The 27,589-nt window shown below is 36.9% G+C and overlaps 2 long non-coding RNA genes, 1 other non-coding gene and 2 pseudogenes across 4 annotated transcripts; all 5 read left to right on the top strand.

The window, feature by feature from the left end:
- The first annotated feature begins 2,904 nt into the window (after positions 1–2,904).
- On the top strand, positions 2,905–4,301 carry LOC131480472 (uncharacterized). Its single transcript, XR_009245562.1, has 3 exons — positions 2,905–3,036; positions 3,194–3,279; positions 4,168–4,301. It is a non-coding gene; the product is annotated as an uncharacterized LOC131480472 (long non-coding RNA).
- On the top strand, positions 3,342–3,425 carry LOC118759346 (small nucleolar RNA SNORD116; annotated as a pseudogene).
- A 2,045-nt stretch (positions 4,302–6,346) lies between the features above and the next one.
- Positions 6,347–6,434, top strand: LOC118759348 (small nucleolar RNA SNORD116). Its single transcript, XR_004996140.2, has one exon. It is a non-coding gene; the product is annotated as a small nucleolar RNA SNORD116 (small nucleolar RNA).
- A 3,350-nt stretch (positions 6,435–9,784) lies between these two features.
- LOC105942463 (uncharacterized) lies at positions 9,785–27,038 on the top strand. 2 transcript variants are annotated; one of them, XR_009245561.1, is made up of 3 exons: positions 9,785–9,896; positions 12,116–12,247; positions 26,921–27,038. It is a non-coding gene; the product is annotated as an uncharacterized LOC105942463 (long non-coding RNA). The 2 variants fall into 2 exon arrangements; XR_009245560.1 differs by lacking the exon at positions 9,785–9,896 and adding an exon at positions 9,937–10,363.
- On the top strand, positions 10,109–10,192 carry LOC118759350 (small nucleolar RNA SNORD116; annotated as a pseudogene).
- Positions 27,039–27,589: the final 551 nt, after the last annotated feature.

The following is a 27,589-nucleotide window of genomic DNA, read 5'->3' as shown; positions in this document are numbered from 1 at the left end:
CCTCGGAATTGGTCAGGGATTGATTGTGATGTACTTTGAATGAAGGGCTTTACTTAAGTATTAGAGAAAGTCAGGCTTCCTGGATAGTTTGGCTGAAAGACCTTCCTTTGGGATCCTAGAGCTAGAGCAAATAGTTTCCAGGAGTCCTGTTGGTCTACCCAGCAAACCCCCATCCATTAGAATGGATGTGCCTGGAGATGCTGAACTTGGGTTCTATGTATTAGGTCCGTTTTCTGCTTAGGTAATACTGATCCCTCTAATTATAAAGACAGCTGAGGGCCAGGCCTTGATAATCTTCTGGATTCTTTTGAAACTTAACTGAGGATTCTGCACAGCCCATGGGAATAGTATCTTCTTTCTGATTGCCCATCATCAGGAGATGTGCCACTCATTTTCATTCTTGGCAGCAGGCTCCAAAAAGGGCAGTTCAGTTCATTTGTATGTTGAGTTTGTAATTGGTATCAACTAGGTAGTCTCTGACAGTTGCTGCAAGTTGTAAATAAAAAGTGAGGGAGAAAGTACATCACATTCACTGAATCCAGCCCCTATCATAAGTAGTGTTGGGTGGCACTGCTGAAGGCTATGTCTCTGATGTTATGGGTCATGCTCTCTGAGCAGGATTCCCTCAGTCACTGGGGTCTGAACTTTAATGTCTCTGCAGACCTCTGCATTTCTGTGTCCTTTTGATACTCCTCAGTTTACCCTAGGCTACCCAGGAGAATGTCCCACTCCAAGTGTCCTCAAGGTTAGAGCACTGAAAGCTTCCAGGAATAGCATGCTGGCCCAGCAGTGAGAAGAGAGAAAAGACTGTGTGCATGACTGGAGTGTTAGCTCCCCATCAACTTTTTTGCCCCAATTAGTCCACAGCATTACATAAGAGTTAGAAATACACCGGATAACATACATAACCTCCAGGAGTCATGGTAGGTGTGTATGGTCCTAAAGACTTATAATGTAGACACTATTTGGGTTGGCCATATTGAACCTCGAGTGTCTCAAGCAGTATTGGTCTTCTGGAAAGGGCTGAGGAAACTGCAGAGCCCATGGGGATGGTGTCCCCTCTCAGAACATTCTGATGATGGATATCATTAGGAATGGTGCCACTCATTTATAGATTTGATGGAAATCTTTGGGAAGACAGCATAGGTGTTTGCATGTTGAACTAATATTACTGTTCCAATCAGGTGGCCTGAAATGGCCACTACAGGTAGAACTGGGAGGTGGCAGGGAAATTCATTAGGTCTACATCCTAGCACAGATAATGTTGGGTGACATTGCTGGAGGCTGTATCTCTGATTTCCTATACTGTGCTCTCTCTCTCTTTTTTAAAGATTTATTTTTTCCTTGTTTTTATTGGAAAGTCAGATACACAGAGAGGAGGAGAGTCAGAGAGGAAGACCTTGCATCCACTGATTCACTCCCCAAGTGGTTGCAATGGCCGAAGCTGTGCCAATCTGAAGCCAGGAGCCTGTAGCCTCTTCTGGGTTTTCCACACGCTTGCAGGGTCCCAAGGCTTTGGGCTACCCTTGGCTGCTTTCCCAGACCACAAACAGGGAGCTGGATCGGAAACCCGGCCACAGGCTTATGAATTGGCACCCGTATGGGACCCTGGCAAGTGCAGTGTGAGGACTTTAGCTACTAGGCTTCCATGCCAGGCCCACACTGTGCTCTCTTAAACAAAATTTCCAGTCTGTGGGGGTTTAAGCTTTTTGAGGATTAATGTCCCTTTGGGTTTTGCTCAATTTATACTAGGTCATATCCTGAGATCTAGCAGGATGCCCCAATGCAAGTTTATACCATGAGATCAGAGCAGTGAGGGACACCAAGGACAACAATGCACCCAGGTCACCAAAATCGGGCCCTTGGTGAAGCTGGGCCTTCAAATGTCTTCATGCACAGAGTGCACTGGTGTCTCCATTTTGTGCTGATTAAGGGAAGTATTGGTAGTCATCAGTGATGAATAATTGCTACAGGAAATTATACTGAGCCTTTCCAGATAATCAGCTAAAGCCCTCTTCACAGTGACAAGGAAATGTCTTTATTAGCAGAATGCAACATAGAAATAATGGTTATCCTTGGACCTCAGGCAAGTTCTTCCATTCTTATTGTGATGTTTCTCAGTTTGCTCAGATATATCTATATCTATATATCTATATATCTATATCTATATCTATACATATATATATATATATGAGGAGGGCAAGGTGAAGAGATTGGTAGGGCTCTGTGTGTTCCTAGGCCTAAATATTGAACAATCTACATACATTATATTTATGGGTCTGTGCAGTTTTCTGAGGATTGTTCTGATGTGTTGTTCCATAGTCCTGAAATGCTGGGAGTCTTAAGTAGGAAACTGAGCTTCAGAGCTTTTTTTTTAAAGATTTTTTTTGTTTTTAATACAAAGTCAGATATATAGAGAGGAGGAGAGACAGAGAGGAAGATCTTCCGTCCGATGATTCACTTCCCAAGTGAGTACAATGGCCAGTGCTGTGATGATCTGGAGCCAGGAGCCAGGAACTTCCTCCAGGTCTCCCACGTGGGTACAGGGTCCCAAGGCTTTGGGCCGTCCTTGACTGCTTTCCCAGGCCACAAGCAGGGAGCTGAATGGGAAGTGGAGCTGCCGGGATTAAAACTGGCACCCATATGGGATCCTGGCACATTCAAGGCGAGAACTTTAGCCACTAGGCCACCACACCAGGCCTGAGGTTTTTCTTTTGATAATGATGCCAACTATACTTCAGCATGAGCTTCAAGGTGGGCCTGTGACCACACAAAGTTGTGACATTGGAATTAGATGCTAGATAGGTGACAATAACAATATGGGTGTGGATATTGGTGGTAAGACCTGTGTACTTAGGAAACTGATTCACACCTTTCTGTATTCTCTATGCACTTTCTAGGAAGTGTGGCCATGCGGATTCTTTCCAGTAGCTGTGTTATAAGAACACATATCTTTATATTCCCAGAGATCCCATTGAACACTGAATGTATGCAATGTCAACTCCTCTGGAGGCTAGTGGTGCACTCATCCTCATGGTAAGCATTTCCTTAGCAAGTATTCCCAGTTTCTAGATGGATGGCAGGTTATGGGTGGATACCATCAGTGAGAATGATGTGCCTGTGTGGCATTTTGCACTTACCTGTATCTCCTCTGTATTTTGCAGTCATTGTAACTATGCCATTTCTTCCCAAGGACTTGAACTAGGATTTCAGAATCCTGACAATTACAAAGTTGACTTTGAATTCCTAGAAATATGAAGTGGATCACTTACAATGTTGGTAAGAATATCTTTCAACTAACTTTCATCTGCCTGGTTTTACTGGAATGGAGAATATTCATGGGGACAATGATGATTTTCAAATATGCATTCCTTGGAATGCTGATAAAAAATGGATGACAACTCTATATCATCAAATTCAGGTCCAAGTCTTTCATCTGTCTGAGTACAGACTAACAGTATGACAGCTGCCCCTCTGTCTATTTGTTTTCATTTCTCTGTTGATCTACTTGGTTCTATGCTGTATGGGCTCAAAACATTAAGTGGATATTAAAGAAAGCCAGACTTCCCATTTGGCTTTGTTGAGCAGCCTCTGTTTGCAAGTCTAGATTAACATAACTTTTAGTCTCTTTGAGTCATGATTTGTAAATGGTTCTTTTAAGCCATATTCAGTAGTTTGGGCTTGTTCACTCAGTCAGTAGAGGTCACCCCATTGATGAATGATGAATGTCGTCATGCCTTGAAAATCTGCTGGCTGTCGTTGAGTGTTGACCAAGGAAATTGCTATGCAAAAGGAGCTAGTGTTCACTTTTGGAGCATGCACATCAGGAGCATTCTGTATATGATTCCACATGCAATAGAGTTCAACAGCATAATAAGGGTGTTTGTGGGAATTTAAGGACTGTTCTAAGCAGTGAACAGTCAAAGTCGAGAATCCTTAGATACTAAATGAGTGACTTAGTATCATATCTCTTCCCTGTACATTGATGCCTCATAAATGCCACTGTGTGCTCCACAATTGTCATTGTGCCCACATGTCCAGAAATAATGGAGACATTTCTGGAGTAAATACTAAATATATGGTGGGTGAGGGGATGGGCATTGGCAGTGTGACATGTGTACCTGTGGTCAAGATTGCCACTCACCATGTCTCCTGTGCACTTCCCAGGCATCATTGCTATTCAGTGAATACTGATAACCTGTAAGAAGGATCTATGTGTTTTAAGATTCAGGAAGATGTCACTGAAACCCAAGGCACATGACACTGGGTTATCTGGAAGCTGGTGGATCATCACAATAGCGCTAAGCATCTCCCCAGGTAAACAATCCAAGGGTCCACATTTCCAAGCATGAGACATGTGTATGGATTAATGATGATATGCAAATGATATACAGTCTTTGGAAATAGAGAGTGAGTAATCTTTTTGTAAAAAATGTGTTTGTATGAAAGGCAGAGTTACAAGGTGATAGAGAAAGACAGTGTCTCTCCTTGGATGCAAAGTATACAGTGGATTATTGACAATACTAGGCTTCCTAGATACCTTGGTTGAGTAATCTCCCTATATGAATAATGCAATTGGAATAAATGTGAGTCAGAATAGATGCGCTTACTTCAGCAAATCTCATTCCAGTTTACTGTGACTATTCAGCTGTTTCCAGACTTGAATTATATCAGTTCAATCCCTTTCTCCTAAAAAAAGACAGGGCTCCATAGTGTCAAAGGCATTGTATGGTTAGACTTTGAGCATCCTCTGTCTGTTTTTGAATGTTTCCTGAAGAAAATGTGGTGCTTCTGGAGACAAAGCATGTTCTGGAGTCATCAGGAAGGGATGATATTCATTTGAATTTCTGACAAAGGCCTAGGAACCCATTTATTTATTTTTATTGGGAAGGAAATTCTACAGAGACAGGCAGACACAGAAAGATCTCCTGTCTGTTGGCTCACTCCCTAAGTGGCCACAATGGCCAGATCTGAGCCAATCCAAAGCCAGGAACCAAAAGTCAGGGACTTCTTCCATGTTTCCACACAGGTAGAGTACCAATGCTTTGGGCCATCTTCTACTGATTTCCCAGGCTACAAAGAGGAAGCTGGATTGGAGTGGAGAAACTGGGACACAAACAGTGTCCAAAAGGGATATCAGAGCATGCAAGGCAAGGATTAGTCACTAAGCCATCATGCTGGTCTCTGTTTAGGCTATTTGTCAGCTGTGTAGTGATGTTACAGTCAGTAAGCTCAAAATGTCCGCTGGAATTGAAGTGAAAGAACTTGATTGATTCCCTGAGTCCATTCCCTAGATGTAGCATTTCAGTAATGTTTCAGGAGGCGGTTAGTGTTTGATTCCCAGTTGCTCTTTTGTAAGATCGGTAGGGGTCATGTCCTTCCAACATTAATTCCTGTTGTGCACAGGTTTTCTCTCCTCCCTTGGATTCTTCCCTTTTACCAATGTGCCAAACCTGGGGAACTGGTAGATGCACCACTTGGAGGCTTTCACCTGAGGCCACAGCACATGAGGGCACTATGAGAACAAAATGTTCCTGGTTTAGTGGATCAGTCCCTTGGTATAGCACATACCAGGCCCTGAGATTGTACCCATTCAAACTACCCATTCTGTATTTGTCACTGGCTGGAACAAGTGCTAGTGACTTAGTCATTACAATTATCTGGTGTGGCAATCATATTGGACTTCACCGGATAGGTGGCTGTGGTCCATTGCACAATATCATATAGGTGTTTCCTGGGATACCAAGAGGGAATGTGAGAGTCAGAGAGGTGATTGATTCTTGGCTTTGGGTCAAAATCATTGTGGTGACCTTTCAGATACATTGTGATGAGAAGATAAGGTGATTTAAATGGCTGATTAACACTCTTGGGGCTAATTGTCATGTGCTTTATATATGATTCTAAATGCAATAATACAGTTAAAACTATTGTCTCAGTCTTTGTAGGCATCTAACGTCTGCCCCAATCAGTTTTGTAAGCCTGGATTATTGAATCTGTGATAATCATGTCTAAATTCTACTCTATGTCTGATACATATGCTGTAGCTAGAACATATTTGAAATGGGTGCTAGATAGGTGGCGGGGTAGAATGGATATTAGCTCCTGTGTGCATGTGGCCATGGATGATGCTCATCCTGATCTGTGCACTTTCCAGGCACTTCAACCATGCAGATCATGCTGGTAGCCTTGAGGAAAGATCTACACACCCTGATGTTCCTGAAGATGCCACTGAATTCATTAATACCTGCAGTATGGATTCTTTTGGAGACTCATGGCGTACTCATGATGGTTGTAAGCTTCTACTCCAGCAAACATTCCATGATCTTCTTTTCCAGGGATAACAAGTGAATTGATGGTGACATTAAAATATGATTTATTGGAAAGCTAAATGAAATTAGCGAAAACTGTATACCATCCTTACCAAACTGAGGTCCTGCATATTGGTCCAAAAGAGAAGAGAGAGATTGAGATAGGCTGCTAGTCATTGTTCAACTTAGTTGTTCCTGAAGTGTTGGTATAGGATACACTATTGCCTACATTGAGTGCAGGGCATGAGTAAATATTAAAGAATTCCAGACTTCCTGAATAGCTTGGCTGGGTGATTTCCCTTTGAAAGCCCCAGAGCTTATACATGTAACAGTCTCTAAGAGTCAGGGTGAGTGAATATGGCTTGGCAAAACTCATTCAGTGCAATACAATTGCTTGGCCATGTTTAACCTTAAATCACATCCATCCAATTCATCATCCACTAGAGAAAGACATGTCCCTCTTTTGTTGGAGATATCACAAGGATCCAAGTATTGACAATCTTCTTATTCCATTCAGCCTTCACATGGGAAAATGCAATACACTTAGCAATGATGACACTTTGGCAATGTCCATTGTTAGGATGGTTGACACTCATTTGGATTCCTGAGGGCAAGCTTTGGAAGGACAGCATGGATTATTTTAATGCCAAGCTGCTATGATGACCTAAACATGTGGCAGATGGTGGGTACTGAATTTAGGATATAGAGATTGCAGTGTATTGATGTTTCTGGAGTCAGTGATGTTTTTTGGTCTCCAAGGCAGTATTCTGTAATCAGATTTTCCATGATTTGTGATTTTTGCTTATAAGAAATTGACATCCTAACAGGCATAAATATTTCCTTGTCCACTGCTATCTTCTGTTTTATCCATAGGTTTATTGAGCTGTTGATGGATAGCCTTATAATTTTTCCCCTGATGTGATGTTGTGATATTTATATCACCTAGGACAGTTACAGGAAGACTCTTGGCCAAATATATTTCAAGCCCCCGTAATGTCTATTTTCACGGCCCACAGTGCCTATATTTTGTGATGGTCTATAATGTAAGTGCTTCTGAGTTGGCAATGCGGGAAATCATTGGGTCTTGCCAAGGTGGCAATTATAATCTTATTTTTCATTGGTACACAGAGGCCCCTTGGATGGCAAAGAAGGAGCATGGTAGTCATATTTTTTTTTTCTACAACTAATGGCAATATCACAGACTTGTTAAGAAAAAAAAAGAAAATACACTGAATTTGGCATAGGTTCTGGGTTTACAAGGTCATGGTGGCACATCTGGTGTCAGCCTTCTTGCTGGCAAAGTGTCAGGAGAGTTCAGGATATTACCAGTCCCTGATTATAGCCATTCTACATTGCATCTTTCTTGAGTTTGGTGGCTCTAGGCTACACATACCTGAAATCATGAAACATTTGTGTTTAGGTACCCAGTTTATTCCTCTAAGCATAAATTCTTGAGGTTCATAAATTAGGCAGCGTGATTATGATACTATTTCCTTATTTTTTCAGTTAAATAAAATTTTCCTTATGTCAGTATGCTGCATTTTAATTGCATTTGTCTGTTGATGGGTACTCAGAGTATATCCCAATGACTGCAACTTAAAGTGAGTAAATTTAAACAAACAATGCTCTCTTTGATAGTTTCCTCCTGTTCTACCATCTCTTTCCTTAGCTGTCAGAAATAGTACATATTTATGAACTACAGTGTGGCATTTCAGTACATGTGTACAATGTGCATGCCAATCAAATCAGAATAATCCCCTTCTTTGGCATTCGTTATGATTAAAGCTTTAGAGACACTTCTATTTGTCCATAAAAGACATAATAGATTATTTTGAGCTATACTCATATCACTATGCTGTATGATACTAAGTATTTACTCCTCCAGTTTAACTCTTACATCATTCCCATTATTCAACCTCCTTGCCCCATTCCTGTTTTTTTAATTATTATTATTAGACAAATGTGCCAACATTGCAATTTCCTGAATTGTGTGATCTTCTTAGACGTGCTCATAAAGCAGTTTGGGGATGGGAAGATACGCAAATTAACTTGTAGACTGCAAACAGACATCACTGGGCATGTAATATAGGAACTACGTCCAACGCCCCAAGAGGGTTCATTCTTCTCTATTTCCTGAAGTAACATACCATTTATGAAGATTATTTATGGAAATGTAGGACAGAAAATAAAGCCAATAAATATGCTCAAGTGACTTCCTAACTACTGTAGCAAATGCCCATATTGTACGTTTTATCAGCATATATTTTTTCTCTATCACATTTTACAGAGATACTAATATGTTCAAATTCAACTGCACTAAATTATTGTTAATTTTACTCTGTTCAGTTGCTGGAAGGTCAGAATGTTGCATTGATTTCATGTGATAGTGAAGCCAAACTACCAGATATTTATTCTTACTGTCTTATCAATGGATGGGTTGACTGTCTTTGAATTATTAAAATTTCTTCCAGTAAGGAACTATTTAATATACATAAATTCAACTCTGTACATGTCACACATATACCACTGAGGCTATGCTATTTTTACAAAATATTTTCTCTCCTCTGCGGATTTGCTAAATTTACTCACAATATGCTAAATTAGGTTAACATTTCTTTGTCATTTCCATTAAACTATTGAAGGTATAAATAAGATTTTTATTTCTAACATTTAATAACTCAGCTTTATTATACCCGTTTGATTCCTTTTTACAATATTTACTACATAGCTGAAAATTTCTGCTTTTTTAATGTTTTAAAAGATTTTGTAGATGCTTCCTAACCACTTCTATCATATTTAAAATCTCTGTCAGTTATATGTCATTAATTTTAAGATCATCATTAATGATCTTTTTTATATGTGATTTTATTGGTCCTTGTCTAATGAGTGACTTTTTATTGTATCCTGCACATTTTCCCAATTAGATAAAGGGACTCTGAAATATTATATTATATTATATTATATTATATTATATTATATTATATTATACTGTTGTGGTTTAACATGACTATCCTCTCCTGCTTCCTTAGATTGCTTCAATGGTAATCTAATTATTGAGGTGATATAATGCTATTTCGATGATTTGATTTATCTGATAGTGCTGAACATGTAGTGATTTCCTTTTGGTGTTATTCAAGATGGTAAAGGTTTTTCAGTAGAATGAGATACTCAGGTGCCTAGGCTTTGCACTAAGTCAGCTCTAAATCTACATAACACTGTAAATTCGGGAACAGAGAGTAACCAATGAAAGTGAAAAATGCCAGTAGCATCAGATAGCACATACCTATTGTCCATGTCTCTCAGCAGATGTTGTCCAGTCAATAGCCTCATCAATATAAGAGGAGAACCACAGTGCAAGGAATGTTGTGCAGGCAAGAAGGCCTATGGTGTGGGATCCCAAGGCCATTTATATAGGAAATATTGTAGTTACACACTTGTCTCATCATTGCTTCATTCTCACAGTTCACATGCTATAATCACAAGTATTGTATGAAAGATTTTTTTTCACCTTGAGAAGTTACATGACGGACAGAATAATGAATGCATCTGACATCAAGAAATCCAGAGCCAGTGAGAATTCTCAACGTGGTAAGCATTTTGTCCTGAGACTATTGACATTCTTCTTAGTTCTAATCGTAATATCCCAGTAACAGTGAGACTCTGGCTATACCTGACAATGATGGGCTTGGTCATTGACTGTGAGAATGATCTCCCATGATTGAATAGTGTGAGACATGGAGTCTCAAAGTGATAGGATCTGACACAAAGCTCAGGTTCTAGTCTCCATTTACAAAAGTGCTGGATCAATGATGAGTTTTTAAAACTGAATCATTTTTGAATATGAACAAAATGAGTGACCAAACCACTTCTGTGATCTGAGGTCCAGCATAGTAGCCATGGCTGGGTAGAAATGTGAAACAAGTTCAGTTTTACCAGCAACTAGTTCCTAACAGGCATGAGCTTTTGTAAAACTACTTGCATATGTTAGAGCAAAGTAATTGTGCAGAAGCCTATATACTCAGTTTTGAGATGACATAGAAATTTTTGAACACTTGGTAAGTAGCATTAATATATTTAATAACTAGACCCTGGAGAACCAGAAGACAAATAGTGGGATATATAGGAAATTGTACCACCTGGAACTATTAACACATTTGAGTTGCCACAAACTTCTACTAACAGGCTGTGTGTTTTGAGGATGAAGAGATAGTCAAAATTCAAAGATATAATATGGTTACTTTTCGTTTTCTATTAAAGAGATGAAATATGAGGATAGGTACTGTCTGTCAAAGCTTATACATTTTAAATTGATTGCCAACCCTATTTCGAGGACTGTAACAGTTGTTTTTCTTTTTAAGTTTTGTCTCAATTTTGCAGGTTGGTTATTTTCCTGTATACAGCAGTGTTGGATCCAATTACATGCTGCCTCAAATACTTATAGATTTGACTACATTTCCAATTTATAAAACATCTTTTTGGCCACTTTCCTATATCCTCAATGGATTCCCACTTGTTTAAAGAGCCATTCTCATTTTAATGAATGATTTTGAAGTTGATGTGCTGTGGAAACTTTGACATCAACTTATTAAACAGTATTTTCATAGTATTGTGATCAAAGATTCTAAAGCACTAGTTTTGTCATACGGTTTTGTCAATAAATATCTCATGTGAATTAATTTAACCAGTTAATTAAATAGTCCATTGGAAAAATTGTGTTTAAGGGACTGGCATTGTGGCACAAAAGGTTTAACTGCTGCAATTCTGGCATTTCATATGGGTACCAATTCAAATGCAAGAAGCTTCACTTCTGATCTGTTTCTTTGCTAATGTACTTGGGAAAGTATCTGAGGATGGCCCAAGGTGTTGGGTCTCTGTATTCACATGGGTTAGCTGAACTGAGTTGCAGACTCTTGGCTTCAGCCTGGTCCAGCCCTGACCATTGCAGTCATTTGGGAGAGCTCTCTCATTCTCCCTCTCCCTTTCTATCTTTCTTTTCTCTCTTCAACCCCTTTTTTCAAATAGACAAAATAAATTTTAACAAAAGAAAAATCATGTTTCACCATGTCCTTAATATCCTCTCTCTCCTTTAATGAATGTGATGAACAGTTATTACCAAAGCATCACATTGATGATTTTTTTCATTTATACCATCCCTTCCCCCCCCCCCCAAGAGGAAACAAAATGACACATTCCTGAGGTAACAGCCAATCTTTAGTAAGTTTATTTTCAAGCTGTTTTTAAACACTTTTAAAATTTGTTTGAAAGACAGTGTCAGAGAGGAAGAAACTCAGAGTAGGTATGATATTGAAATAACTTCCATCCACTAGTTCATTCACCAGATGGCCGTATGACACAAACTGAGTCCAAGTCGCAAGCCTGAAACCCTATTCAAGTTACCCACACAGGTAGCATGGCCCAAGTATTGGACTGTCTACACCTGCTTTCCTAGGTACATTGGCAAGATGCTGGATCATAAGCAGAGCATCTAGGACTCGAATCAGCACTCCAATAACCCACTGTGACAAAATGCCGTCCCTTGATCCATTATTTCTAAAATTATCAACAGTGTGGTTTTACATTCAGTTGGTTCATATGAACAGTATTAGGCATGGTTAATCTGGTAATCTGAGATACCAGTTTGCTAAGTAAGATTTTTTTTTTGCCACTTTGGATAACATGCGGAACAAACTAAAGGAGGCATAAATTAATACATTTTGTGGGTGGGTTGAGTGAATGTTTCTACTTTGTGAAAGTTTGGAAACTGAACACACATATATCTCATATTCCTTTAAACACACCCTTCTAAGGTCAACCTGGACTCAAAACTGGAATTTCATTTGGATGAATGTATTACTTCTTTTGTGTCATGATCTGAAGGGAAGTTTTGAAAATTATTCTGCCTCCCATCCATGATGGACAGTGGGATTAGTCAAAATAAGGTAAGGAGTTGTTCCGAAATACTGGAAGTCCTCTCAGGCAATCATTATGCTCCAGTGACAACAGATGGCATTGACTGCAATATTGATCTGCAAGACTGATTACTATGAGTCAGTGAGATTCATGGTGACAGAAATCCAAGTGCTTATACTCTGCCACTGGCTGAGCCTTATGTCCTTTGTGTACATGTACTTGGGCCACTGGTGACTTAAAGAAATAATCTCATTGGAATCTGAACAAAATGAGAGTGACCAAAGCATTTGGGACTATATGAGGCAGACATATGGAGGGAGTTCTGGTAGTCAGTGGTAGTATACAGAGGGTCTGGGTTTTCAAAGTTTCTGAGTGTATCTATGAGAAGAAATGCACAGCTCTCTACAGCTATCTTATTAGCAAAAATGGAAACGTGTTAATTCTTTGCTGTTGTCATTTGTACACTCCTAGTAAACAGAATTTGAGGGAACAAGATGAATAATGAGACACACTATGAATTATTGTGCCTACCATTGGGGCAGCAACATGCTTGACTAAGCTATCAGAGTGTATTGGTTAATGATGAGTTTTTTGGGGAGTAAAAATGTGGTCAAAATTCAATGCCATATCATGAATTTTTATTTCCCATTGTCTGTTAGGTGACAAAATTGCAGGGAAATTCAATAATTATAATCTGTGGAATCTTCACATTTAAGTCAGTTCCCAACATAGGCACTGTGATTAGAATAGTAATTCAAAATTTTTTTTCATAAATCAAATAGTCAATTTTTTCATATATGTGAGCATTAACTATACATTTTATTGTATATGACTTCTAGATATGCAGTAGTTATATTTCAAATTATTGCATTTTGAAATGGATTTTATTGACATTTCTCATATATCCTCTATGAGTTTCTACTATGTTGAAAGATATATTGTCATTTTATTTATTTATTTTTAAGATTTTATTTATTTTTATAAGAAAGGGAGATTTAGAGAGGAGAGACAAAGATCTTCTGTGCCCTGGTTATTCCCCAAGTGGTCACAATGGCCTGAAATGAGCTAATCTAAAGCCAGGAGGCACAGGGTCCCTGGGCTTTGGGCCATCCTCTATTGCTTTCCTAGGCCACAAGCAAGGAGCCGGGTGAAAACTCGTGCATTCAAGACAGAGTCCAGTCCCATCTGGGATCTTGACACTTGCAAGGCCAGAATTTTAGCCAGTGAGCGATATTACCAGGCCCTATATTTAAATTTTAATAAATGATTTTGAAATAAATATACCACAGAATCTCTGAGAATGACATTTTAGAAAATATTATTGTGATCAAGTATGTGGGTACAATTGTTTTCATTATATGAATGGTGCCAAAAATGTCTTATATATGAATTTTATAGCTGCTAGTAAATAAAGAGTTCACTAACAAGATTTTGTTTCATGACTTTTTATACTTCCTCTATATAATTCATATATTGGATATTATGAAATTCAATGTAATATAACCATTGGACAGTTGAAATGCTGACTTTGTTGCTTGTACCAACTCCCTTATGTGACAATGACAAAAATGAAACACTTTTTGGGGTAATGTGCAGTTTAGTAAATCAACTTTTTTAGTATTTGTTAAAGCAATCATAGATGCAATTGGATTTCTGAAGGGTTGGCTCATGCAAGCAGCATTCGGCATGAATAATATGGCAAGCTACTGAAACTAAGATTTTGTGCATTTTTAAATATTTTAAATAATATCAGACTTCCTGGTTGTGTAATAAAATTAGTATCCTTTAGGTACAGTTACATTGAGAAACCAGGAATCTCACAGGTACTGTACCACAAACTGGCATGTATATGGATGAATTTAATCTCTCCTTGAAAGATGACAGTCTTGATCATAATTGACAAATGGACTTGTAAACATATCATATTTATGTATATGAAGTAATACTGTTTTATAAAAGGAACTTAAGCATCCATGGATTCTGTTATTCTTGGAGGGTTGTGGAAGAAATCACCATGCATACTTAAGAATGTCTGTATTTAATCCTACGTATTTATGTGGATAAAGGGCAAAAACACATGAGTTTATTCCTTCCTTTTGAAATATAACAAGGAGAATTCTTGTAATTATGATATTGTAAAATTCCAATTTCTGAAATTGCATGTAATTCTTATGGACTAATATTACTACCTCTTCTATGAATCCCCTGTGTGCTAACAGGGAGATTTTAGTTTTAATGCGTGGTGTTAAAGGAGAAGCATCTGGGAATATGAGCAGGTCTTACAAAAGAGTCAACACATTCTTGTTCCATAGCATTCATGTATTTTTTTATTTTTTATACAGATGATTAGTGGTGTGATTAATTATAACTCTGATCAGTGAGCATACAACTTGGAGAATTTTATTTCTAAACATCTGTTTCTCCCCCTGGTGTCAGTAGATTCAAACTGATATTGGAAAAGCATGGATTTCTTGTTGCAATCCCAATGAGGAGCTGATTTTGTCACTATTAGCCTCCTCAAGAACACAAACACAATGACGCACGCTTGAGGTAACAAGAGTTTTCATAATTTACCCTGGGTACTTTTATTATTGGTTATAAGTATGCAGGGACTTCATTGGTATTATACAGTAGAGTCCGTTAGCAGATATTGTGAGGCTTTAATCAAGGATTCTCATAGGATATCCATGTCCCATTTCTGTACCAGTGTTCTACTGTTGTAGTCTTGGGAGTGTAAGCCAACAAATGTGATATTTCTCTCTCTCTTTCTCTCCTTCTCCTGTTCTCTTCCTCTCCTCTCTGCCTTTCAGAAAAAAAAAAAAATCAAGAAGTAATTTTTAAAATGCCTTGTAAGTTATCTGAGGTTGCTATATGTTCTTTTCCAATAATTTCTATGCTTTCTCATTCTCCGTGGCAGCTCCTCAAAATGGAGTGAGACATAGAGAATGGAGAGATTATTACTCAATGGTGTGACAGAGAGATATTTGAATCTGCATCAACTTTGCTTGCCTAAATATCACAGAATCCTAAGGACTGTGGCCTGGTGAGCATCATTCAGAGTTGAGTGACTCATAGTGAGAGGGCTGGGTGTCTATCTTTTCTGTTCTGCCTGCTCCTCCCCCTTACTAGTGTGTGCATACTCAGTGTAACTGTGCATCCTGCCTGCATTGCTGTGAGCGCTGTGGCAGGAATCAGGTGTTGTATAACCTAGGTGACCTGATTCTGTACAGCTTCTGCAGATTGCTGTTTCCGAGCTCAAGTGCTTTGAGTTACATTTAGACAAGTACTTTTTTAACCCCCTAACAGATTTTTGTGACTTATCCTCCATAATGCAGTGGGGTCATCTTTGGAAAAAAAGTAATTCTGGTATTGAATGTGCAGAAATAAAGATGTATTGTTATGAAGGAATAGTTACTGTGTTAACATTTTCCTGAAACAGTAAATGTATTTAGATAGTCTTGTTGCACAGTAAATTGATATGGCAAAAAAAACAATGCTGTTTTTCTCTAAAGGAGGCTTGAGGGTAATATAGTGATAAATGTTGGGATAATACGCTAGGAGAATAATGCATTAGCTAATTTAACATGCAAATATATGACTGCATGCTGTTCTCATTCTGATGTACATATTTACTTGGATGTTTCTCATTTTTCCATGCTTATTCTCACAAGGTCAAAAACAGCAAATTTCTGTACTACACATGAGAGTTAACTTATCCATATTGAGATATAGTCTACTGGAAAAGATCAAAATTATTTCTGCCATTTCATCCTTATGAGGGAGTGGGAATTCTGAGTTTGTCTTTGATAGAGCTTATTTAATACTCTAGGATACACTGTCCTAGAGGACCATTTCTGAGTCTCCAATGCAAATTAGCATCATCTGCCACTGAATAGGGTAAATCAGTGGATTCCAGAGAAACCTAATCTTAGGTGTCCAGCTTCTTTCACTTTTCTGACACAAACAGGGTGCCATTTTAAAAACAGTTATTTATCTGAGACAACCATAATAATTGATCTTGTTGAAAAATACTGGAAAAAAGTTTACACAATAACTTTTGTGAAAATGAGATCTAGCACTAAGGAAAAATGAAGAGTACAATTTGTTCTTAGCAAGGACTGTGGTATTGGAAAGCTAACTTGGTTTAATATATTTGAGAAACTGGCTTTCAAATCTGTGCATATCTGATTTTGAAGTGAAATTATAACTTTCAGTGGTTGACAATCAGCATATATAGACTTTGTAACAAACATCCTGGAGAACAAGTACTTACAAATGTGTTATTTACATTTTTAGCTGAGTTTCTGGAATCTTCCCAGTGAGTTTTGGTCTCTTTATTGGGTTTCTATAGTCAAATCCAAGAGTTGTGGGTTTTTCTCTATATTACACAAATGTAGCACTATGAATAAATCAAAATATGTGTACTACATATGGAAACCTCACATCATCTTTTGTCTTCCTTTCCAACCAATCACTTTTTCTCATCAGATGAGTGAGCAATTTTATGTAGACTTGAGGGCTAGCTTTAAACCAAATGCTGAATTCAATATTTTATTTATTTTTAATGCCGATAATTATCTTTTTATGGGAAATCAAGAAAGAAATGTCATTCATAGTAGCTTCAAAATTTTTAGGAACAAATTAAAGCATACAAATGATTGAAGATAGTTAAACACCAATGAAAGGCAACAGAAGGATGGAGAGAGATTTCTTGTTCATGGATTAAGAAAAATATTATTGTTAAAATGCCCGTGCTAGCTAGAATCAATGAAATAGCCATCAAAATCCTTTTTTTCAAGGTTTCTTTGTTCAATTTTTTATTGCGTTCTTCAGAAATATTTAATAGAAAATGATAGTAATATGACGATTGTAACTCAGTCAAATCAACAATTACAGTCAATATAAGTGATATTTATCAAAAACATAACTTGGCCTAAAATGCAAGCCAATATGTAAGTTTTTTTCTTGAAGGATCAACATTAACATTCATCATGTATATAACAGCTGAGTACAAACTTAACATCAAAGTTTCTATGCAGTTACATCTTGTTTAGTATTAACAGTCACAAGTTGATAAACTATTTTGGGGAGAAAATTAAGCCACAAGTTAATCTTTGCATTATATAGTGGTTAAGCATGGTTTTACAGAACTTTGCATTATAACAATTGAAGAATAGAAAAGTTTTGAATTCAATATTTTTCTATGGGAAATTATTAATATTTTAATTCTTATTTTGCATGGATTTTTTGCCCTCATTTATATTTCTCACTACTTCCAGTGCATTTTTGAAAACGTTCCTAATTATAGTGAATGGTTTTATAGTAGTTGTAGTTATAGTGCTGAGGAAACTTTAAGATCAATATTTATAAAAATTATTTCTAGACTAGTATGTTCCAACAAATTGTTTTGTTTGTGTTGTACTGATGGTTCAATTGATATCTGGTAGATTCCTTATATGAGCTGAGAAAAATTTGTTACTCAACTTCCTAATTTCTTCTGTTCTTTGTAGATTAAAGTTGTGGTGAAAGAGACATTTTGTTGTTTGGAATTCTCACCTCATAATAATAATAAAACAATGCTATTTTTGTTACTTGCACCAGATTCTTTCTCTGAAAAAGATAAAAAAATACTTCCAAGGTAACTTCCAATTTTAATTAATACGTTTTCCTGGGCTATTTTTATTGTTTAAGTAACCTAGAATTAAATTGCTTTAATAACAACAATAAAAAAACATTTATAAATAAAAAAGACATTTATAAATATGGGAGATAAAAAAAATTTATAAATAAAAAAGACATTTATAATATGGGAGATCAGCAAAGGCCTTTGAATAATACTACAAATATCTGAATATAGTCATAAATTAGTACATTTTCAAGGGAGATATACAGTGAATAGACATATGTATCCCACATGTTAATTCCATTGTTTCAGGTCTACATGGACCAAAAAAATTAGTTTCCTATACAAAAAGAAAGACTAAATGAAGAAAAGTATAATGAGCAATTCTACCATTCCATTGTCTATTTAAAATATTCCCTGGTATATATATATATATACACACACATATATATATATAATGTTACATCATATATATACCAGAAAATGTATATAATGTACATATATACATATATGTATATAATGTATATATACCAGAAATGCATATAATGTACATAATGTATATAATGTACATAATGTGCATAATGTACATAACATTATATATGTACATTACATATGTTACATTATGTTACATTATATATGTATTATTTATATATTATATATAGTTATATAATGTTTATATATTATATATTTCTAGATTATATATGTAATATACAAAGAGTTATATATTTAACTGGTATATATGCTTATATATAATTAAATATATATAATATATGTATAACTTTCTAATTTTGTGATGCAATTCCATATGCTCTGGGATTTCCCTTACCCCCTCCCTAAACTCCCTCACTCCCAACTGATTTCCCTTTTATAATTGCAATAATATAGTCCTTCATAAGCAGTCCTAAGTACATCATTCTGCTGTTTAAGTGTATCCTGACATTGTGGGTACAGACAACTGTAGATATTCTAGGATCCTATTGTCAAGATATATATAGCAGCTTCATTGGGAGTCCTTCTTAGATTTGGAAGTAGAAATACATACTGCATTGTATCTTCAGATCTGATTATGATTGTCCTTTACACAGCTACTATACATTTCCTTAAATGAAAAGCCATAAAACAAAACCAACAACAGGAATGAAGTTAAAAAATTTACAATGCCATGAGGTTAAATAACATAAGAATATATGACCAGTCTGACCAATATGTCCATGAAGATTTCCTGCACAAAATAATGTTACTGTATGACCAAATAGTCAGTGAAGAATTTAATAAAAGAAACTACTTTGAAGAAATGAAAATAAAAATGAAAATGTCAAGACCCATGAATTGCAGGGAAAGCAACATTGAAAGGGCTATTGATCTTGTATTTTACATGAAGATTGCCTTGTATCAGAGAGAACATATGATATTTGTCCTTTCAGGATTAATTTGCTTCACTGAGCATGATGGTCTCTAATTAGGCCCATTTGGTTGCAAAATGGTAGAACAACATTCCTTTCAATGGCTGAATAGTATTCCATGGAGTAGATGTACCAGTTTCTTTATCCACTCCTCTTTGGACAGGCATCTGGGCTGTTTCTGTTTCTTTACTATTATAGATTGTGCTTCTGTGAATATAGGATAACAGATCTGTTTCTCATGTGCAGATTTCATTTCCTTTGGATATATTTACAGCAATTGGATGGCTGAGTCATAAAACAGGTTTATTTGGAGTTCTGTTAGCACTATCTAAACTGGCATCCATAGTTGTATTAGTCTACACTCCCACCAGCAGTGAAAGAGGGTACCTTTCTCCTCACATCCCTGCCAGCTTCTCTTTCTGTGCCTTTTGGAAGTCCTATAACTCTTATATTTAGCCTTTTAATAATGTCTCTTAGTTCTTGAATACTTTTTGCTTGACTCAGCTCTGTTTCCAGCTTTTGATTGTTTCACCATTGTGACAAGAAATGTCTTCAAATTCTGATATTTCTCTTCAGCTTCATTCATTCTACTGTTGAGGCTTTCCCCTGAGTTTTGATTTGCTTCATTGGGTTCTTCATTTCTAATAATTCAGCTGGATTTTGTTTCCATATTGCTATTTTATGTGTGGCATATTCTTTAAATTCCTTAAACTCCAGTATATGCTTCTCAGTTGTTAATAAGAAGCTTTATAAGTTTTTTTTTTAATTCTTTATCCCTGGTTTTCTTGATGTCTTCCTCAATGAACTCTGAGATTGGTGGAGGCTTTTGCTCCTTTGCAGAGGAATCTTCAGTGATATTTATTGTGCTTTTGGCTCTTATTGTGCTCTTGTGTCATTGTACTTCTGGTTAGCAGGGTCTTCTAAGGGAAGGTTTCTAAGCTGTGTTTCCCACACGTCTATAGGCCAGTTTTATTGGTTGAATGAGTATGCTACCTGGTTTTTCGTTTGTAGTCACTTGTGCCACTCCCTCTAGCAAGTTTCAGACCTAGGATTTTGTGTTAGGCTTCCACCAGAACCCCTCCATAGCCCCAGATCCTGGCTCACCACAAGCCACCTCCTGTAATCCTGTGCTGTGTCTGCACCATTGTCTATATAGCCTTTCACCCACTTCCGGTTCAAGCAGTGTCTAGGACTATGGAGACAGTGCGTGTCCTAAATAACTAAATTGTTGGTAATGCTAATCTTGCTGAAACCTGCTGGCCATGAGGTCTGAGGGCCACCTGGACCTATCTTGGTTGTAGCCTGCTGGGTACTACATTGATACTGTTTTTCCTGTGGGACCAGTGTAATGCAATGAGCCTGAAATAGTTTTGCACCCAGCTTAGCACATGCAGTGCTTACTGCTGACCCACCAGTCCCACAGTCTTTGTCACACTACACAAAATGGCTCCTGATGTCCTCTAGTGGAGTTCTGGGGCTACTGGGCATTAGGTCTGTGGGCCACTAGATACATCATGAGTGGAATCTGCAGTATGCTAATTTGGCACTACCTTCCCAGAGGGGTCAGTGCAATGCACTGAATCATAAATGAGCCTACTTTTGACTGTCCCTGCAATCACTCAGCCTTTGCTTCACTACACAAAATGGTGCCCAATGTGGCACTGGTGGGGGTCTGGGATGCTAGATCGACCCTATACCTCTACCACCTCTTGGAGTCTGCAACCCTGTCTCTGCTCATGATCAGATAAAACAAATCAACACGACAGGCATTTCTTTTCCTGTATTTATTTCCTAAGCTCTTAATGAACTCCCTTTCCTACCCAACTGCTGCGTGATCTCTGGCTGCAGGTGGAGCTCAGATCACCACTCACTTGCTCCTGATGGGCTATCTGGTCTCTGCAACACTGCTCTGTTGTCTCCTCTGCTTCCCCATGTCCAAGGGTTTCCATGTACCACTCTGTGTTCAGCCTGTCTTCTGTTAAGTTTTATGAATCTGACCTCTGTGATTTGCCCTGGATAATGATTCTCCATCAGTTAAAACCTGTTGCAATGTATGCTGACATCTTGCCTCAGTCCTGGTTTCTATATGTATTTTAGAATATTATTTATTCATTTAAAAGAATGAGAAAGGTTGGGATCGGGGAAACAGAGACATGTTTTATCTGCTGGTTTGCCCCCTGAATGGCTGTAACATCTAAGAATTGACCAGGCCAAAACCAGGAGTCGTGGATTCCATTTTGGAACCAAAGTACTTGGACCATCCTCTGCTGCCTTTCTAGGTCCATTAACAGGAAGCTAGGTTCAATGCAGAACAGTCAGGACTCGAACCAGCACTCTGATATGGGATGCTTACATTTTAGCCAGTTGTTTCACCTGATGCATTACATCAGTCCTACCATGCATTCTTCAGAGTCAGAGAAATAGTCACAGTGAACACTTTGTTCTGAATATCAGAAAATTATATTATTTGGAAGGAGTTGTAACATCTGAGTAATAATGAAATTTGTCTGTGTTAGTCTGTAATAGGAGTCTGCATTTTGTCTCTCTCCTGGTCTCTCTTAGTAGTGTAGTCACTGTATATAGCAGTAACAGTATTCTTACATGTTTAATGTCTGTCACCTAGCTCAAGTATATAAAAGCTTCTGCATTTATGATGGTTTCAGTCATTGATCTTTTGGAGATACAGACAAAATGAGTGACAGTATCATTTCTCTGAAATGAATTTCAAGCTATGTAAACAGCACTGACAAAGTTATTGAAAATATTAAATAGGTTATGCTAACTTAAATGTATTTTATAAATACTACACCACTACAGTCCAAAACATTAAAGTAACACTAATAAATTAAAATAGTATAAAACAAAACGACCAGTAAAAAAGTACAAAAAAAAGATGTACATTTGCAGAAAATAAGGAAGTGGCAGACATAAGTCAGCCATGTGAAGATTACAGTAAATGATAAAAACACTAGGATATTCTATATAAATAGTATATAAAATACCTGCTCACTTTATAGAATAAATGAGATTCTTTCTTTCTTTCTTTCTTTCTTTCTTTGAAACACAGAGTTACAAAGAGAGTGTGAGACAGGGAGAGAGAGATCTTCCATCTGCTGGTTCATTCTACAAAGGGACAGGGCTAGGTCATAAGGAGATTAGAAATCAGAAATTCCATCTTAATTTCCCAAATGAATGCAGTGACCCAAGCATTTGATTCATCTGCTGCTGCTTTCCCAGACATATTATCAGGGCGATGGATCAGGAGTTGAACAGCCAGGACTTGAACCCAGTGCCCATAGTGGATGCAGTTTCAAGTAGTTTAATCACTGTGCCACACAGAGCTCCAAAACAGATACTTTTGTGCAAAAGAAGACAATTTTAATGTAAAAGAATAAGAAAGCCCGTGTAGCTAATACCCTAGATCCTACATTCTTCCCTATTTTTCTTACCCCTAATACTCTCCTGGTCCCTCCCCATTCTTCTCATTTCTGCTTCTCGCCTTCATTCTTCCTGCCCTGCTTTCCAAGGTCCCTGACCTCCTCTTTGTGCTCTCTGGACATGTGTTATGTCTCTCCAAAACACACAGCATGACCTACAAATAATACAGTCTTTATTTGCATTCTTTGCCTCATGTAATTATTGAAAGTGTGTTGTCCAAGTAAAGCATGTTTAATCAAAGCAAAGGGAATGGGAATCTCTCCTGATGGAAATAATTTGTGATAAGCTGTAACATCATCTATGCATTCTTCACCCATATGATTATTTGTCTCAAGTTATTTTACCTATGAAAAATATGAAATATATGAAATCTATTTTTCTATTAACACATAAAGTTACTGTATACCATATATTTTCAGCATAATTTAGGTGATCTCTGTGAGATGAAAGTTGATTCTTTGAGAATAATAATGAAAATCCAAAATATTTCAATGGCTGATAGTTTTCAAAGCAGCTATAGTATATAAGCAGATATGTAGTCTGTCTTATCAATGGGGAGAGAACTGAAATCTGAGGAAAAATGATTAAAATTTCTATTATACCAATGATAATGAAAATGGTTTGAGAAGCAACATTTTATGTAGAGAGAAATTAATATTTCTACCATATAGATTTTTTATAATGAGTTGTAACTAATAGTATCCTCAGCAACATCATGTTTTATAGAGTAATTTTTAGAGAGTTGTGTTATTTCTTCTCCCATTTGGGAAAAATTATCTTTTTAAATTTATTTTATATGCTAATTTCCTATTAGAACTTTTCAGAAAACTTAGGTTGTCAAGGTCCATATCCATATATTTTTGGTGGGAATTTTCAGAACCAAATTTACTCTGAGACCAGAGAATTATGCATGCACAGTGATGTGCCACTAGCCTGGTAACTAAAGACTTCTAAACACTTGTTCAGCAAAAAACATGGTGTATTACAGCTCAGTCAAAGGATGGTATATGGTAGTGTGTGTGTGTGTGTGTGTGTTTGGAAGCAATATGAACAAGGAAAAGGAGCAGTTGTATTACGGTTTGAATTATACTTTAGTCATAGTTTCACAGAAAAAAAGATTATCTACAGTAGTGAAAGCTATTTGCTATGCCATTACTTGTATTAAGACTCATGAACTATCCTTGTACAGTTGAGGAATTCTGAGATAATAGTTTGAGAAGATACTTAACATTGTGCAGTCCATCTAGAGCTGTCTCTATTCATAACAAAATGATAAAATTTTCACCTAGAGAGTTACAAGCAATTTCAAGTTTCTAAATTTAATCACAAACCAAACCCTTTCTTTTATAAATTTCAGTTCTACATTCCTTTAGCAAAAAAATTTAAAAATTCAATTTCATAAATTTATTGAAATTCCTGTATGCTTTGTGAAGTTAATTGGTGTTTTCAAAATATAACTATCTTGCGTGTCAGTGTACTGCAAGTGCTTGTAATATTTATTATTTTGTAACATCTAGAGCTCAATTATCAAGTCTCATAGACATCAGACACAAGTCACTGTTTAAATATAAATATAGATTAGTGAAAACAAAACAGTGAATATTCAAACTGCAAGTCACACTAATCTCATTTTTACATACTAAATGTTCCTATGTGGCAAAAAAAGACTACTATATTGGAAATTGTTGGGTTATAAAGCAATTCCATCATCACCAAATTTCCTATTTGGTGCAAACTATGTAAATCTACTATATGAATATCAATATTTGATAGACATATGTTTGAATAAAAACATGTACAAATTGCTTATTGTTGACATAGCTAAGGTTGTTGGAGGAATATGTTTGAAAATATAATTTTTAATTGGCATTTTATGAAAATTATTAGCTATTGAAATGTTAGCAAGAAAATTAAATATTAATGATCTTTTATTATGTTCAAAGACAAATGCATTTTTTTATTTCATTTTATCACACAGTTTCATAGGCTCTGGGATGCCCCCAACCACTACAAAAAGCCCTCCTGCCATATTGGATTTCTCCATATTGTTACAGTAGTACAGCTCATGCCCAGTCATGATTCCTCTATTGTGGTGATGAACCATGCAGAAAGTCCAGCATCTTACTGTCCAGATAAATTCAGCAGCTTCATTGGGAGACCATCTCTGGTCTGAAAGTAGAGATGGCAGAATATCATCCCCTCCAATGAAAAGCCACAACACAACATCAACAACAATTTACAGCATCATGAAGTTAATTGACATGGTATTGAGTGACCAACCTTTTTAAAAAATGCACGTTCTTAACCACATCCTGTGACTACTTCATTGACATCTCAATTCTAGTTTATGTAGAACCGGCTGCCATGCACTTTTAAATGGTTATAGGGTACTATTCATCTGTCTCGTGTCTATTTTCATTTTATATTTATCAGTTTATAGTATTCAAGCGTGATTTTTGCTGAACCTCGTGAATTTTAGGATAGTCCAAACAGGCTTATAATTCAAATATACTATATGTTAACAATTATGGAGCGGAACAGTTTTAGGAGGGTTGTGCAGAGAAATCTTCAATACCTTAGTGAGGAGTAACTAATCTTTGTGTCCTACCTAGTAAGGTATATGGGACTCCAAGTTAACTGTTTCCTGTCTAGTTCTAAGTTTTCCTAATTGGTCTTTATGTGATCTAATTTTGAGGGGGCTCTGGAGCGACCCTGATGGTCATTGCAAGAGAGAATGGAGATCCAAAGTTGGAACTAAGTTAGGACCAGAGAAAGCTCCCCTCCGGAGTCCCCAAAAAAGTTTACTGTTCTCCTGTTTCTGTGGACCGCTCAGGGCTCCTGGCTGTTGTTCCGATGACATTAGATCATGTAAGGAAGATCTGGGCTTCTTCCATCCCGTGTGGGAAATCCGATAAGGAATAGACGACCTCAGAGTTCTTGTTCTACAAGAGCACTCCAGTTCCCCATGGTCTCCTTGGCCATTGGGATATAGTCCTTGGTGCCCATACTGATAGTCCTGGGTGAGGATCCGGGAGTCTCCAGGGTTGGGATGCAAGCCTTCTCCTGTCCTCCTGCTTCGCTCTGGGGTCCCCCCCCAAACTCTGTGCATATGACCTCCTGTTAAGTGGCTGTCAGGATTGCTCTTGGATCCCATCGTAATTCTTTGTAGTATTTGCTAATGTCTAATGCAGATTTGAGTCTGCTGTCTGTAAGTTAACTGTTAGAATCTTGATAGTTTATACTTAACATCTTCCTTACACACTCTAAGAAGGTGGAAGACAAATGCATTTTAAATTGTCATTATTTTTGGCTTTTCTTTATCAAAATTGAAATGTTATATGTTTATATAAATCTAATATTTTAAGATATATTAGTGGTTAAATCACAATGAAGGAAAAGCAAAAAGTATTCATGTTACCAAAAGTATTCATGTTACCCTGTCAGGTGATAAAAGATCCCAGAGGGCTTGCATGCTCTTGCCTTAACTGTCAGATATTAGTTCCAAATAATGGAAATTTATTTCCTAGCCAGTGGCAAATTTATTTCCTAGCCACCTGTGATCTCATAGACACTCTTACAGTTTTGCACATACATTAGGTTGGAAACTGAACTTGTAAAGGCTTATGATGGATGGGAGATCATAGATCTTGTTCTTACAATTGGTGACATTTGTTTGCAACTAAGTAGCATTGAAAATACTTTCAAGAGCCAGATGAGTGCAGGTATAGTAGTGGAGAATAACAGCTATGTGATCTTAACAGTTTTTCTTAAATAGGAAGGAAGGGAAAGGAGAGGGTGATTTTTAATGAATAACCCCATTCCAAAACTAAGTCTCAGCCTTTCATTTATATAAATGGATCATTTACTGGACTTTTAATGTCTTACGGCCAGCTGTTTTTCAGAAAAGTACTTTTATGTACAAGATAAGCATTGCCTATCATAAAATAGTTTTTCAAACTTCTATTGAAAATATACTTGTAAATAAAATTGTTTTTGAAATAATGTGGACAAATAATCAGTAAAATGAATTTCTACGTAAGGATACACACTTTCCCAGGGGATTTAGAGCATTCCTTGATTTTGGAAATGCGCTGCGGGAAGGGCTCTGATGTCGCATGCAAAGCAGCTAATTACAGCGGCAGAGTTGCACTAAGTGTTATTTCCAAACAAAACCAGTTTGAAAGAATAGCAAATGTTTCGCTGGAAATGATGTTTCTAACTTTTTTTCTCCACCTCAGAAGATGACTTCCTGGGAACTCTTCTAGGAATGTATGATTTTCAGGAAATTCCTGAAACAAGAGCAATTGAAGAGTCTCTTTGACTACCGTCTGCCCAACTACCATCATCTGAAGGTAAGGCTTGGCTATGATAGTTTTTGGTTTCTCAAAAAAAAAAAAACTATGGTGAAGATTAGTCTCCAAAGGTCAGATTACATAATGTTTTTAGGGAGACAGTTTTTTTTTTTTAATACAACCTCTATTGTACGTTTTTTTTCAGTAATCTAAAAGAATCTCTTTTGCTTTTTCCCTCTTATCCAACAAACCACTCTCTGATCATTGGATCCATTGTATCACTAGACAACTGTTAGTAGACATAGTAGAGTTTCCATAATGATCAGATGAGAAAGTTGACAAATAGTTTTGTATAAAATTTAATGGATTGGATAGATGAGTGATATAGAGGTTTCGGAAGCTGTGATATGTAAGGGGAGAAGCAGACACAAAGATAAGATATGAGGCTTTTGGAGATATTCATACACATTTCATCTCGGCAAAAGTCAAACAACATTAATTGATGCTAGATAATTTGAAGTCATATTTCTTCTAGCCACAGCATGGATGTAACTGCTGTGAACGTGCCCTTCTCCCTGTTTTCTCAATGGGGGAAGAAGTAAACAATGAATTTGT

This window comes from Ochotona princeps, chromosome 6, assembly GCF_030435755.1.
Source record: "Ochotona princeps isolate mOchPri1 chromosome 6, mOchPri1.hap1, whole genome shotgun sequence".
Taxonomy (NCBI): domain Eukaryota; kingdom Metazoa; phylum Chordata; class Mammalia; order Lagomorpha; family Ochotonidae; genus Ochotona; species Ochotona princeps.
Note: the sequence above shows the minus strand (reverse complement) of the source record. Positions and strands in the feature narration are given on the sequence as shown.